The sequence below is a fragment of the Mesocricetus auratus genome, unplaced genomic scaffold (assembly GCF_017639785.1).
Source record: "Mesocricetus auratus isolate SY011 unplaced genomic scaffold, BCM_Maur_2.0 Super-Scaffold_100001, whole genome shotgun sequence".
Lineage (NCBI taxonomy): Eukaryota > Metazoa > Chordata > Mammalia > Rodentia > Cricetidae > Mesocricetus > Mesocricetus auratus.
Window position 1 is genome coordinate 15,569,757 of NW_024429187.1, and position 13,671 is coordinate 15,583,427.

The 13,671-nt window shown below is 46.0% G+C and overlaps 1 long non-coding RNA gene and 1 pseudogene across 1 annotated transcript in view; both read left to right on the plus strand.

The window, feature by feature from the left end:
* Positions 1-13,671, plus strand: part of LOC121139708 — a 118,524-nt gene that overhangs the window by 38,285 nt on the left and 66,568 nt on the right. The gene's annotated exons all lie outside the window — the stretch shown is intronic.
* Positions 13,208-13,375, plus strand: LOC121139762 (annotated as a pseudogene).

The window sequence follows — 13,671 nt, forward strand, 5'->3', positions numbered from 1 at the left end:
TCCTCACAGAGATACCATGGTTTACGGACTCTGCCTTTGTCTGGCACAGCCAGGCATTATTTTACTTTAATCCTCACGTTGAGACATGCCTTGCCATTAGACCCACTAGGCTGGTGTCGGAACAGGTAGATGGGTTTGAGCATTAGCTTAGCTGGGGTTTGCTTCTGAATCTGTCCTAAATTCTTGAACCTTTCTGCATACATGAGAAACAGAGGATTTAGTATTTGTGTGGAAAAGATAGAGACACTCTCCAGAGAAACCTTCTGTACCCTCGAATCCAGTTGCATGGGCTCTCTGAGGGGTCCATGCACTTACGTTGCTGGTGTGACTTCTGCGCAGGCATCCTTCCTCCCATCTCGAGGGCTCTCCGGTTACAAGGGCTGAGGAGGTGTCTCCACAGACTGGGGACATGTCTTGTCCAGCTGTCTCTCCACCACTGAGATCCACCTTAACGCTGCTTCCTCCCTGTATAATGCTCCCCGTGCTTGAGCAACGATAATTGAATTTCCAAGAATACGAATGTAATGTTTGGAGTCAAGCTTCCTTTTTTTTTTTTTTTATAGGTGGGAGAAGTGAGATGATATAGTTTGGTAACTGTCCCCATCGACACAGAACTCCAGTCCCAGAGACAACTAAAACCTGGCTCTTCTCTTCCCTTGTGAGTGGCCATAAGGACTGCAAGAGCTGTTCCGTCCTGTGACTGGAAGTGTGAGACGGGGTGCCTTGGATTCTAAGTCCCTTTGCAGCTAGCTACCTGTCCGCTGGTGCGTGGGGCCTGTGAGAAGCTGCCTTTTGTCCTTAGCAACTTAGCATCCCAGAGTTATTGTGGGCCTAAGCAGGGGTCTAATCACACTGAGAAGGTGAGGGAGAGATCTGTGTAATTGCCGAGCTGGAGGTAGTCAAGCCTTCGCCTAACACCCCAGCATTTCAGAAATGCAAATTCATTTTCAGGCACAGAGATGACCCTCCAACTCGAATCCTCTACCACTCTGGGCAAAGCAGCCGGTGCTGGGGAAAATGCACATCACCATAACGCCACACCGCCGCCACACCGCCGTCTTTGCTTGGCCTTTGGTCTGGAACTGGGTTTTTGACACTTTGCCTGCCAGAGGAGATAAAACAGAGAAGAGAGGCTTTCTCCAGTCACACCCCCCCTCCCCCAAGTCCAGGCTCTGCGCTGGGAACTTGGCTCTGAGCTGGGAATTTGATCAAGGGGACTAGGGGGCTTCGGATCAATCTCAGCTCTTGTAACTGGTCTCTCTGATTGTTTGGCTCTGTCTTCAAAGGAGAAAACCTAACAGGAAACAAACGATCTCTGGCTTTATTTGGAGAGCAGACCCCCACCCTTCAGTTATTACACAGGAGACTTGTGTGGGGCTGAACATCAGCCAGCTCGGTTGATGTGTGCGGGGAGTGGGGTGCACTCCTGTTTCTGCAGGGGTGACGGTTGTAGATTTCTTTCGAGCTGGCTTGGTCACAACCACGGCACACAGAGGAGCCATAATGACTGTGGTGCTGTCAAGGTCTTAGTGCATCAGGGCAACTTCTGAGTCCTTTCTCATTTTGTCTTCCAACTCACTGCTCACTGTAGGCTTTAGCAACCTTATTTATGGATGAAGGGAGAAATGAAAGAGCCCGCAGTGGTTACGGATGCAAACTCTGCAGCTAGGCTGCCTGACCCTATTATGTACTAGTGGCACCCAGCTAGGTGAGTTAATAACATGTTCTATCCCTCAGTTTCTCATCTGTAAAATGGGGGTTCCCTTTGCATGACTGTGAGCAGATAGGAAGTTCTAGGAGCGATGTCTGGCATGTAGGTCTGAGATAATATTTATCATTTAATAATGTTAACAATGTTAGCAGTGGTGACAAGACAGGCAAATGTGACTGTAGAGAAAGCTCAGTCAGTAAAATGCTTGCCTCCTAAGTGTAGGGACCCAAGTTCAATACACAACACCCATGTGAAAAGCTGGGTTTGGCCGTAGGTAGGGCTGTCACCCCAGCACTGGGGAGACGAAGTCTGATAGCCTGAGTTTGATCTCTGGGCCCCACATGTTAAGGAAGAACTAATCCCTGAAATTTGTCCTCTGGCCTTAACTCATGGGCCATGTTCCCTATGAACACAAAATAGATAACATGTAATTTAAAAAATTAAAAGATACAAAACACTTGAGAGATATACCTCTAGATAGGCACACAAACATGTACAAGCACATACATATACATAGATGCATATACCTACATACTCATGCATATGCATATACCTACAAAATATGCATGCACACCTACACACATATGCAGACACACCTACAGATGTATATACATATAAATACATACATACACCAAACGAAAAGGTGAATGACACTTTTAATACCTCAGATTTCAGTTAAAGTCTCAGTTTGGGGTAAGCTTGGTGGTGTGGACCATGTTCAAAGTTCCTCCGGACATACTAAAATGTAACCAGGTGGTCCTGGGTCTGGCGCTCACATCTTGGGTCCAGCTCATTAAGATAGTGGGCACTCCTGACTTCTGAAGCAGAGACTCCACAGGACCCTTGTGGCATATAAGAGGCTCTGAGTATTGGGAAGTTCCTGAAAGAAGCCTGGTCAGCTAGGACATGGTACCCAGGAGTCTAGAGCCTGATGGTCTGGAGTCATTCTTCTTAAGAAGTCCTTGGTAGAGTGAGGTGAGCAAGTGAGGTAGCATAAAACCTGTGTGTGTGTCTGTGTGTGTGGTCATAGACATTTACAGAGTTGCAGCATGAAAGACCTGTGGGACAAAGAGGCCGTCTTGTGAGAATTTTTAGTTTTCGAGGAAATAAGGTATGCACACTGGCTCATACTTGTAGCGAGAGCATTTAAGAGGCCGGTCTGGACTACAGAGTGAGAGTGAGACCCTGTCTCAAGGAAGCAGCAATAACAAAAGCACAAAACATAAGCAAAATGGAGGCATTAGACTTGGGTAGGTGGTGCGGCTTTCTTAAGATCTGTAGGAAATACGTGGTGAGGCCAAATTTTTAGCCTGCGTCCCGTTGTTCCCCTCAGCAGCCGCCAGGCACCCAGTTTGCATGTTCATCAGAGCTAATAAGAAGATGAGGTTGTGAATGAGACACGGCAGTTGTGGAATTGTGGGCGTGGGCTCTGTGCTGCTGGTGTGGACATCCGTGTAGGAGGGTGGTTTTTATTCGGAGGCTCAGGGAGAAGCAACGGACTTTGTTAAGAACTGGGTAGGAGGAGGGATTGTTACTGGCAAAACTCAGGCTGAGATGCTACGGGCAGTAGGACGAGGAACAGCTTGCAGGCGTGTGGCCTGAGAACCAGAAGCTGAGCAGCTATGTCTTGAGAGCAATCGTCACCCGCAAACTCTTGATAGAAGTGCAGGCTGTGACTTAATACCCTTGTCATCACGGAGCAGAATGTGGGAGTCTCCATTCTGAAAGGAATTCTTCCTCGGAGCCTCCCAGGGACACCGAAGCCCTTATGAAGACCAGAACCCTTAGTGTTCACATCTGCATCAAGAGTAGAGCCTTGGCCAGGGTCCCCCACACATGGAAATGAACAGAAACACATGGCCTGGAAGACCTCCTTACAGTTCCAAGGGAACTACATTGCCAGTGAAGCCAGGAAAGGTGGCTGGCTACCCCTGGGAAAAACATCAGCCCAAGTTCTGGACCTATGCATTGAAACCAGCAAGGGCAGAGTGGAGAAGTTGAGGTGGCCCCAAGTCGGAGACCCCCTCAAGGCCTGCTTTAGCTGTGGCTGAGCAAGACAGCAGGTGAGAGGCTCTCCCCTGGAGAGGGAGCTGCAACGGGCAGAGAAGCCATCCTGAGGACTCACCCCAGCAACTGGGAGGACATTTCTGTGGTTCCCTTCCAACTCGGACGAGGTCACTCCAAGGACCGATGGATGACGGCTCTCCCTTCCCAGGAGATGCTCTGGTTTTAGTCATCCTCCTGTTCCAACTCTGACATTTACTTTGGATGCTCACATGCAGGCGACCAGGCTGCTGGTTGACGTACGCAGCCAAATGCTGTGCTGCTCTTTCAGAGCTGGATGAGGCAGGGGGATGGAGTGCTAACAAATGAATGGGATACGCCTGACACCCTGAGCTCTCCTTCAACCATTTTTATTCCTCGTTTCCTTCCTTGTTGCCAGCCTGGGCTGCTTTCTTTCTTCAGGGTTGTTAGAGGGTCGCTCCTGACAAACACATTTCCCAGCTTCCATGTAGCTAGATGGTTTCTGTGAAATTCCTAGTGGGTGACACAAAGAACTCAAGGCAATAATCTTAAATCTGCTTTTTGACACAAGGCTTTGACAGATGGCTCCTTGGGGTGGGTCCGGGAACTCGGTGTGTTGCTCAGGTGGACCTGAAACTTGTGACCCACTTGACTCTGGTTTCTCTGTTCTGGGATTTTTCAGGCACAGGCTGCTCTTCTTGTTCAAGAGACAATCTCCCGTTCCTATCTCCCTTAACGGAACGGGATGTTCTTCTACTCTCCAACCTATTGATTGGCATGTGAGCATGTGCCGAGGGGTACTTCCGTCCATGCAGTTAGAGAATAGTCCTGGAAAGGGAATATATCTGAGCTGAAGGACCTGAGCCCCTACACAGCCTTTGGGAATCTTAGACTGCCTCACTCAGGCCAGTTAGACGAAGGGGTGTCTCTCTTGTCTTAGCTATTGTAGGCCTATGCTGTGCCCAGTCAAAGCATTTGCCTCTGCAATTACACAACCTTTAACATGCTGTCCAGGAATTCACAGTTCAGACCAGTGGTTCTCAACCTTCCTAGTGCTGTGACCCTTTACTATAGTTCCTCATGCTGTGGTGACACCCCCAACCATAACATTAGTTTTGTTTCTGCTTTAAAAAACTGTGACTTTCCTACTGTTATGAATCACAATGTAAATATTCTTGGGAGACCAAGGTTTGCCATGGGGTAGTGACCCACAAGTTGAGAATCAGTGGTCCAGACTCTTCTTTCAATTACTAAATGTTGAGGTGGGGTCCGTCTGCTCCCTTGGGCTAAGCAGTGAATACCTTGTCTGTACTGTTCACTGTTGCATTCCTGGTACTCACAGGACACCAGTCTTTATTCATCTGTATCACACCAATAACCAATGCACATTTAATAACTAATTCAGGAGTACATGCTTATGATTCAGTGCTTAGAATAATAGTTCTCAGCCCACAGGTTGTAACCCCTCTGACAAACATCTGTCTCCAAAAACATTCATATTGAGCAAAACTACAGCTTTTAAGTAAAAACAAAACCAATTTTATGGTTGGGGAATCACCACAACAAGAGGAAATGTATTAAAAGGTTGCATTAGGAAGGTTGAGGACCACTGGCTTAGAAGGTCATGGAGCACCTGGTATAGGGTCTACTGTCAGCTTTATATGTGAAGAAATTGGCACCTGGAAAGGAAGTGACTCTCTAAAGTCATAAGGTAATACAGTGTGTGTGTGGGGGGGTCTCCCTGGGAGAACCCTTATATATGTCTCCCAGTTCTTGGTTACATAGCAGCACTTTACATCTGATGGTTAACTTCAGAAGACTATTGCCTCCCCCGTGCATGCTCTAGAAAGTGGTGGCCTGAGCCTGAAACTCATAAGCCTATGTCAGACAGAAAGTGCTAGGAATTTGGCTAAGACAACGATTACTTTGTCAACCAGTGAAGGAACTTCCAAAGAGACTAATTTTAATGGGATGGAATTAACTTTCTAGTACACAATGTTATTTTCCAATTTTACACATGGCAATTTAATTTCCTGGTCATTAAAAACTGCACTTTAGAGTCGTTATTAATTATTTAGTCATACTTCTCACTAAAGGATAATGACAGTTTTTCCCTTTAATGCTTGCCATTCCCATAAGCTAAGTAAAAGGGTAGTTGAGAATAGTTGCATTAAGAGGACATAAAGGTAATCTTTCCTCTTGAATCAAATCATGCTGGAAGCACACATCAATTCTGTGTTTGAATCCATATCTGCGGGGCAAGGAAAGGGCACAGTGATTCTCTTTTGGTGCTCACAGGAAGAGAGAGTTTCTGTGAATAAGCAATGTCTACCCTGGCCAGAGTCTATCGAGGAGAGAGGAGCTGGGAGGAGTGGAATCTGGTCCATGGCATTCCTTCGAGCAGGTCTCAGCACACGGGCTTCTAACTCAGCCTCGTTCCCGACGCAAACCATGACTCACTTTAGCAGGTGCTGCATGCAACACAAAACAGGATAATGGGTGAGGACGCCTTGTAAAAGCTCACTGGGGACATGGAGGGTAATCAAGGAGGTCTTTGTCTTTGGGGAATCTGGGAAGATGAGATGGGTACATGTGGGGCCTCCTGCCAACCCATGTTTTTGGCCCCATTACCTCATGTAATTGTCCGCTAGGAACACACAGTTAAAACCGCTGACCTGTGTAGGATGCCAAACGTCTTCCAAAAACCACATTTTAATGTTGAAACATATGTACCTGCTTGAATTAGTTAATCTTTTGCCCTTTTATTGTCAGACCTCGGGTTAATTTTTTTGTTGTTGTTTGGTTCCTACTCCAAATACCGCAAAAGTGTTGGAAGCGTCTAGGTCATGGGTTGGAGAAACAAAATGCAGACCCACGTGGGTTGATGGCACACTCAAGTCACATATTCTACCTTTTAGACTGACTTGGAAAATGCAATATTTCTGATTTGCAGACTATTTTTATATTTCAGCAGGCTATTTGACTGATGACTAGTCTTCGTTGTGAACTTGACTGAATTTAGTACCGTCTAGGAAAGTTATGAGCTGCATGTCAGTGTGTCAGTAAGCGTGTTTTCTGAGAGGATTGGCTGAAGGAGAGAGACCCACCTCAGTGGGTACTTGTCTGACCCTCATGACCCAGTCCCCAGAAGCAACTTTCCACCTTCCTCTTCTCCATGCTTGAATTCACACAGATGACGGGGGATGTCATTCTGTATCTGTTTCTCATATTGGTTGATGAATAAAACACTGTTTGGCTGATAGAGGCAGGAAGATAGGTGGGGCTAGGAGACAAGGAGAATTCTGGGGAAGGTAGGCAGAGAAGCGCCAGAAGGAGTCGCCATGTTGAGACCAGGAGGATAGGATGCACAAGGCGTTCTCCGTTAAGATAAGATCATGCAGAAATACATAGAGTATTAGTTATGGGTTAATGATTAAGACAGAGCTAGCCAATAAGAAGCCCTAGTCATCGGCCAACAGTTTAGTGATTAATATAGTATCCATGTGTTTATTTGGGACTGAAGGCAGTGGTGGGACCAGGCTGGAAAAGAAACTGCCAGCAACACGCAGACTGGTCTCTTCTATGTGCAGTCATCCCTTCCACTGCTCCTCTGTCTCCTCAGAGCTCCTCAAGAGCTGCCCACTTAGAGAATCCAGAACCGTTTCCTGGAGCTCTCCTCAAAGAGCTGTCTCCTGAGCCTTGATCCGCTCTTACCCCATCCTGAAGACACACATTCTGCTCTTCCGGTGTCCGCACCTTTTGCCTCCTCTCCTTCTGAAGGTTTCTTCTTCCTGTGCCTCTCTGGTTGTCTGAGGTCAAGCCTCACTTTGACACCCAGGAGGGTTCTATTCTTGAATCAAGTCTATGTAGCTGACAGCGTCTGCTTCTCTCCCACTCAGGTAGTCTCCCGTGACCCGTCACAGCCCTCCCAGATCTTGTCTGCACCCCTCCACACTCCTGCAGGCCATCCATTTCCAGGGCCTGCACCCCAGGAACCTCCTGTACACAGTTCCTCCCTGACCTTCATGGCCCGGATCATTGATCTCCCCAGGACTCAAACCACTGCCGTGTTTACTTTTCTTCCTTCGTTGATTAGGTAGGACATTTAAAAATAAAGCCTTCTGCATAAACCAACAGTGTTAACATCTCTATGGTAAAAATATTTTCTCTTTTCAACACATTATATTCCAGAGCCCCGGTGTCTGGCAAACCACCGCTCTAATCTGATAACAGAGTAAGTGGTTCAATCTGGATGTAAATCTGGAAACATCCATATGCAGGAGGCTATTGAAGCTGCGTGAGCAATGAGTTCATTAGTACAAGTATAAAAGAAAACGTTGGCCAGTGTTAAATTACACATAATCGTGCCGGCTTAGATAACTTCCGTTGCTGGTTTCCACCATTGGAGTGTTCATCGTGGTGATATTTATAGAGTCAAAAAAACACAATATTCTCATTTAGGATGAAGTCTGCAGTGAATAGTGAGCAGAGAGAGTTTTTTCATGCAGACCTAGTTTAAAAAAAATAAGATGGGCTAATTCCATTCTTTCCAGTCTCAGCTCCCCCCCCCCCCCCATCTGTAATTTTGGCAGCAACAGTATTTATAATGAGGTTGCTTTTCTAAGTGTAAATTAACTGATCAAACACATGTGCAAAGTCTATAAAAGTATCCAATAATTAGCAGCATTAAAATGGTACCAATGAAAACACATGGTTTAAATATTGCAGTAGTACACATCTGGGTATGTTTTCTAAGACTTGTTTCTACAGTCTTAGTTCATTACTGACCACAGGTCATGTTCATACTCAAATGAATGTTGGGCATTAGAGAAAGAACCCTCGTGCTTCAGTGCTATTTCTCAAGCTTCCATTAGTTAGACAAGAGTTGCTGAGTTGACTTTAGTGACTTCCAGTCTACAGAATATTAATAGCCATAGTACATTAGGTATGATATATTTTTCTTTGAGGAATTTTAGTTCCATCTAATGACGAGTATTAGTTAAAATTCAAAAACAAGCTTCGATTAGTAGTATATGTAATAGATACTTCATATTTTTGTTTAGTGGTTAATGTCTTCCTCCTCCTAAATTTTGAAGAATTAGAAATAGTAAGAGACAGTTTCTTCCTGGAAGATAGACCTCTCCTGGAGCCATAATATCTAGTAAATATGGTAAATATAGGAGGGAATCTGGGAAATCTGGACCCCACACTTGGCAGTAGGAGAGATATGAGAAGAAAGCAGATAGATGTCTTGGTACATAAAATTTTAGGAATTAGTCACATTTTACTTACATCAGTATTTGAAAATGGCCAACTACACTGGCAATGTTCTTCAAGAATGCTCCTTGAGAGTAAACTCAACAAATGAAGAGTTCATTGTATTTTGCCCATTCTGGCAAGTGTGTACCTTTCCATTAGCTAAGAATCAGTAATTTACACTGGTGCAGGAAAATACAGATTTCTTTTGGTAATGCCTATGTACCTCCTGGGACATGAGAAGGCTGGTGAAACTTTTAGTGGATGACAGACATACCGTCATTTTCATGGCAGTTTTGTGTGGCTTATGATCCACTCCTCAGTCACTGTGTCTGTGAAGAACAGGGTTTTGCTTATAGATAGCTCCTCCTGCTTCCACTGTAGTGGAACCTCTTAGAATGGACTCTGAAAATGACCAGCTGTAGCTGGAGTATCTTTCCAGTCTATTAGCCCCAAATAATCACACGGAGACTTACTAATTATAAGCCGTTTGACCGATGGCTTAGGCTTCTTGTTGGCTAGCTCTCTCTTAATTATTAACCCATTTCTATTAATCTAAGTATTTCCACATGGTCTTATCTTACCAGAGAAGGGTCAGGACCTGCTACTCCTTCCTCAGATACATGGCGTCTCCCTCATGGCATCTCTCATGGAGTCTGCCTCATGGCGTCTCCCTCATGGCTTCTCTCATGGCGTCTCCCTCATGGCGTCTCCCTCATGGCTTCTCTCATGGCTTCTCTCATGGCGTCTCTCATGGCTTCTCTCATGGCGTCTCCCTCATGGCTTCTCTCATGGCTTCTCTCATGGCATCTCCCTCATGGCTTCTCTCATGGCGTCTCCCTCATGGCGTCCTATTTACTCAGAATTCTCCTGGTCTCATGGTTCCACCTATACTTCCTGCCTGGTTACTGGCCAATCAGTGTTTTATTCATCGACCAGTAGGAGAAACACACATACAGAAGGACGTCCCCACCAACCAACCTCCTCCCCATCATAGTTGCCCTGTAGACCAAACTAGTACACACTGGGTGTGTTTTGTTCCTGGTAGTGTTGGTGGGAGGATCTTGATTTCCTGCTGAGTGAGCTCACGTTCAAGTCACTCTCTGAAAAAAAGAAACCAGTATTTGTTTCTTGCCTCTGAGGATAATTTCTGGCCCCAGGGGTGGTTTCCCCTCCCTGCACGATTTTCTAAAAGTTAACATGGCTTTTGTTCCTCACCGTTTCACTCCATGGCTGTGGGAGAAATTGACCTTGTGGGAGCTGGGAGATCTCAGGGTGAGCAGTCTGCTCTGCTTCCCAGGAACACACAACGTTGTTCGGTGGTGTTGGTACCGACGCGCCCACTTTTGAAGGGTGACTGGGGGGGGGGAGGAAAGGGGCGGGGAAAGACAGACTGGTGGGCAGCATATCATCTCTCCAGGTCACCACAGCAGCTTTCCCCAGACAAAGCTGGTTGCTCAGTGTTGATAGTGTTAGGCTACCTCAGAGAAGGCTCCTTTTTATCCCATTATTATTATTTTTTTCCTAAAGGAAGGGAGTATTTATGGATATCTCGTGGCTTCTGGATGCATTGCACTCTCCTCATACTGTCCACACTGGGTCAAAATTCTGGTGGATTTCTTTATTGTTGTTCTAAAACCCTGATGCGAACACGTCAGATGACTTCGTGGTTGATCTGGCGTAAGCAACTGAAAAGGGGAATGCTTATCTGAACTTAATCTGAACTGCCCTGAGTTTTCTTGGGTCTTCAGAATTGGAACCGAAATCTCATGGAAACTGGCTTTCTCAAGAAAATTTTTGGTGAGCCAGGAATACTGTGAGAGCAGCCTTCCCCATGGTGTTTTGGCAAGTTTGACTTTGGCCTCAGACCGAACCAGGAAGTTCAGAGGTGAATGAGAATGAAAAATAATAAAATGGTAACTGATATTTTTTTTCCTACTTGAGAAGGGTTCAGTTCAGAATTCTTTTAGGAGCGTATTGAGTCAGTTTCAACGGTGGAGTCCAGGCCTCCTTTGTGTATTAGGAGATATGGGGTCTCCCAGGCCTTCCAAGGTGAAGAGAGGGGTCTTGCATCTCCTCTACATTTTTGCACTTAAGTATCATTTCTTTGGAACTGCAGATTCCATAAAATTGTGAGTCAGTTCTGTGTTTGTTTGTTTTGCCTGCCATGAGATATGACATAGCAGATGTTTTAATTAACAACTGTCTGCCAGCATCGTGGCACACGCCTTTAAACCCATCACTCGGGAGCCAGAGACAGGTGGATCTCCGTGAATTCAAGTCCACCCTTGTCTACACAGCAAGTTCCAGGACAGCCAGGGCTACGTAGAGAGGCCCTGTCTCAACAAACCAACAAAAGCAAAAACTTTCCTTCCCATCACTCAATTCAAATTCCTAGTGCCAGGTAGGTGGGTCTCTCCACATGCTAAAAGCATGCTTAGAGCTTGATCACTAGATTCTTAGCATCTGTATGATCACAGATGGTACTGGGATCCCCATGATGACACATGTGGAAACCCATGTGCTGCTTGGGATAAAATCTGTGTTTTAACGCTCTTCCTCGGTGCTGTTTCCATTTGCTGTGTCTGTGATGTCTACGCTCACCAACCCTCTCATCGTGCAGCCCTGGTTTACAGGAGGTCTCACTGTTGTGAGCTTCCTCCCATCAGGCTGTACAGGGTGGGATCTGGAAGGACAACGTGTGTTTGCACACGCCTTGACGACTTCATTGGACACGTGATTCTCTTCAGCGTTCACCAGCCATCGTGTGAAGAGAATGCGAGCTTCTCCTTACTTCACTGTTTGAAGGGATGGAGGATCAGTTAGTGTCGATCACTTCCCGATTTGCAGCAAGGGGTGAAGAAAAAAACTCAAATCCTTCTCTTCCGGCGTGCCATTAAGGACATCCAGCACCAATGTCCTGCGAATAAGGAGAACACATAATCTGGCCACTCAAGAAATTATTCCCGTGCGCCCTTTTAATCCTGGCACTCAGGAGGCAGAGAGGTAGGCAGATCTTTATGAATTCAAGGTCAGCCTGGTCTAAGCAAAAAAAGTTTTCGGCCAGCCAAAGTTACATAGTGAGACCCTGTCTCAAAAAGAAACTATTCAAAAGGAACTTCTGGTTGAGAAAGAAGAGACCACTACAAACAGCAACAGCCCCACGTCCCAGTGTTTCACATACATTTATTCCTAAGTAGAAGATGGAAGGGTGGCTGTGAAGACCGCTTAGTTGGTAAAGCGTCTGCCACACACACGAGGTCCTGAGTTTTGGACCCCAGCACCCATGCCAATCCAGAGGTGGTAACCCCAGATACCACGTAAATCCAGGTGTGGCTGTAGACCTCAGTGTTGTGACTCCAGTGCTGAGAGTAGGGATGGGGACAGGAAGATCGTGGAGCTCACTGGGCAGCCAGTCTACAGAAGCAAGCGAGTGGGCTCTGGGTTCAGTGGGAGACCCAGTCTCAGAAAATCAGGTGTAAAGGAATTGGGGAAGATGCTCAGTATTGGCTTCTGGCCTTTACACTAATATAGTCTCTGTCACTGTCTCTCTGTCTCTTTCTCCCTCTCTCTCCCTTCCTCTCTCTCTGTCTCTTTCTCCCTCTCTCTCCCTTCCTCTCTCTGTCTCTGCCTCTCTGCCTCTCTGTCTCTGTCACTGTCTCTCTCTGTCTCTTTCTCCCTCTCTCTCCCTCCCTCTGTCTCTCTCTGCCTCTCTGTCTCTGTCTTTCTGCATCTCTCTCTCTCTCTCTCTCTCTCTCTCTCTCTCTCTCTCAGTTATGAGGATCTCCACAGAAGTTTCTATTGCACACCTGTTCCAGTTTGTGGGAGCTCAATGACCATCTGGTATCGGCTTACCGCTTTGACATTTCGTTGTATTTACAGAACTTTGCGCATCACGGCCGTTGGGATAGTAATGGTTGGTTCTGATCAGTGTTCCTGTGTCTTGTTGGCCACTCAAATAATAATTCCTGTTCGGTTTTTGTTTGTTTGCATATTTGTTTCTTGAGGTAAAGACTGGCTACGAAGCCTGGGCTGGCCTCCAGTTAGCTGTCTTTCTAGACCGGCCATGGCTGTGTACTTCTGCCTGAGCCTCCCAAGTGCTGGGATTACAGGCTCGTACCAATCCTGGTTCCATGTTTATTTTTGCACAGAGGAGGCCCAGGCAACTATGACTTTTAAGTATCTGTGTTGCAATGTAAATATGTGTGAATTATTATCACTTCTTGGCCTTTTGGCTAAGATCAAGTGTAGTAAATATGTGCGAATTATAACAAATGTGAGTATACGATATTCTTGTACCACTCTGCAAGGACAAGATTTACGAAGATCTCGAAGTTTTCAAGTTTTGATGAAATTACTCTCCCCTCAATGATCTTACTTCATTGCTTTTTCTGGCCATACTTTAAAAGTCATTCCCCTTTTGTGAACCAAAGGGCCAGATTTTGAATAAATGATGGCCTTTAGATCATTCCTGTCTGTACTGTGATTTCTACAGAATCCTCCTCCATCAGCCTGGCCCCTGTCTCAGACATTCATTTGGGATGTAGTCACATAGACTGGGGCAGAGAGGGGCAGAAGAGCAGAGGGGGTGATTTCCAAACTAAAAGGTTGTCAGTCCCCTGAGGGGGAAGAAAAAATCTGACCCTGAGTGGAAAACAATAAGGTTTGGCTATGGTCAA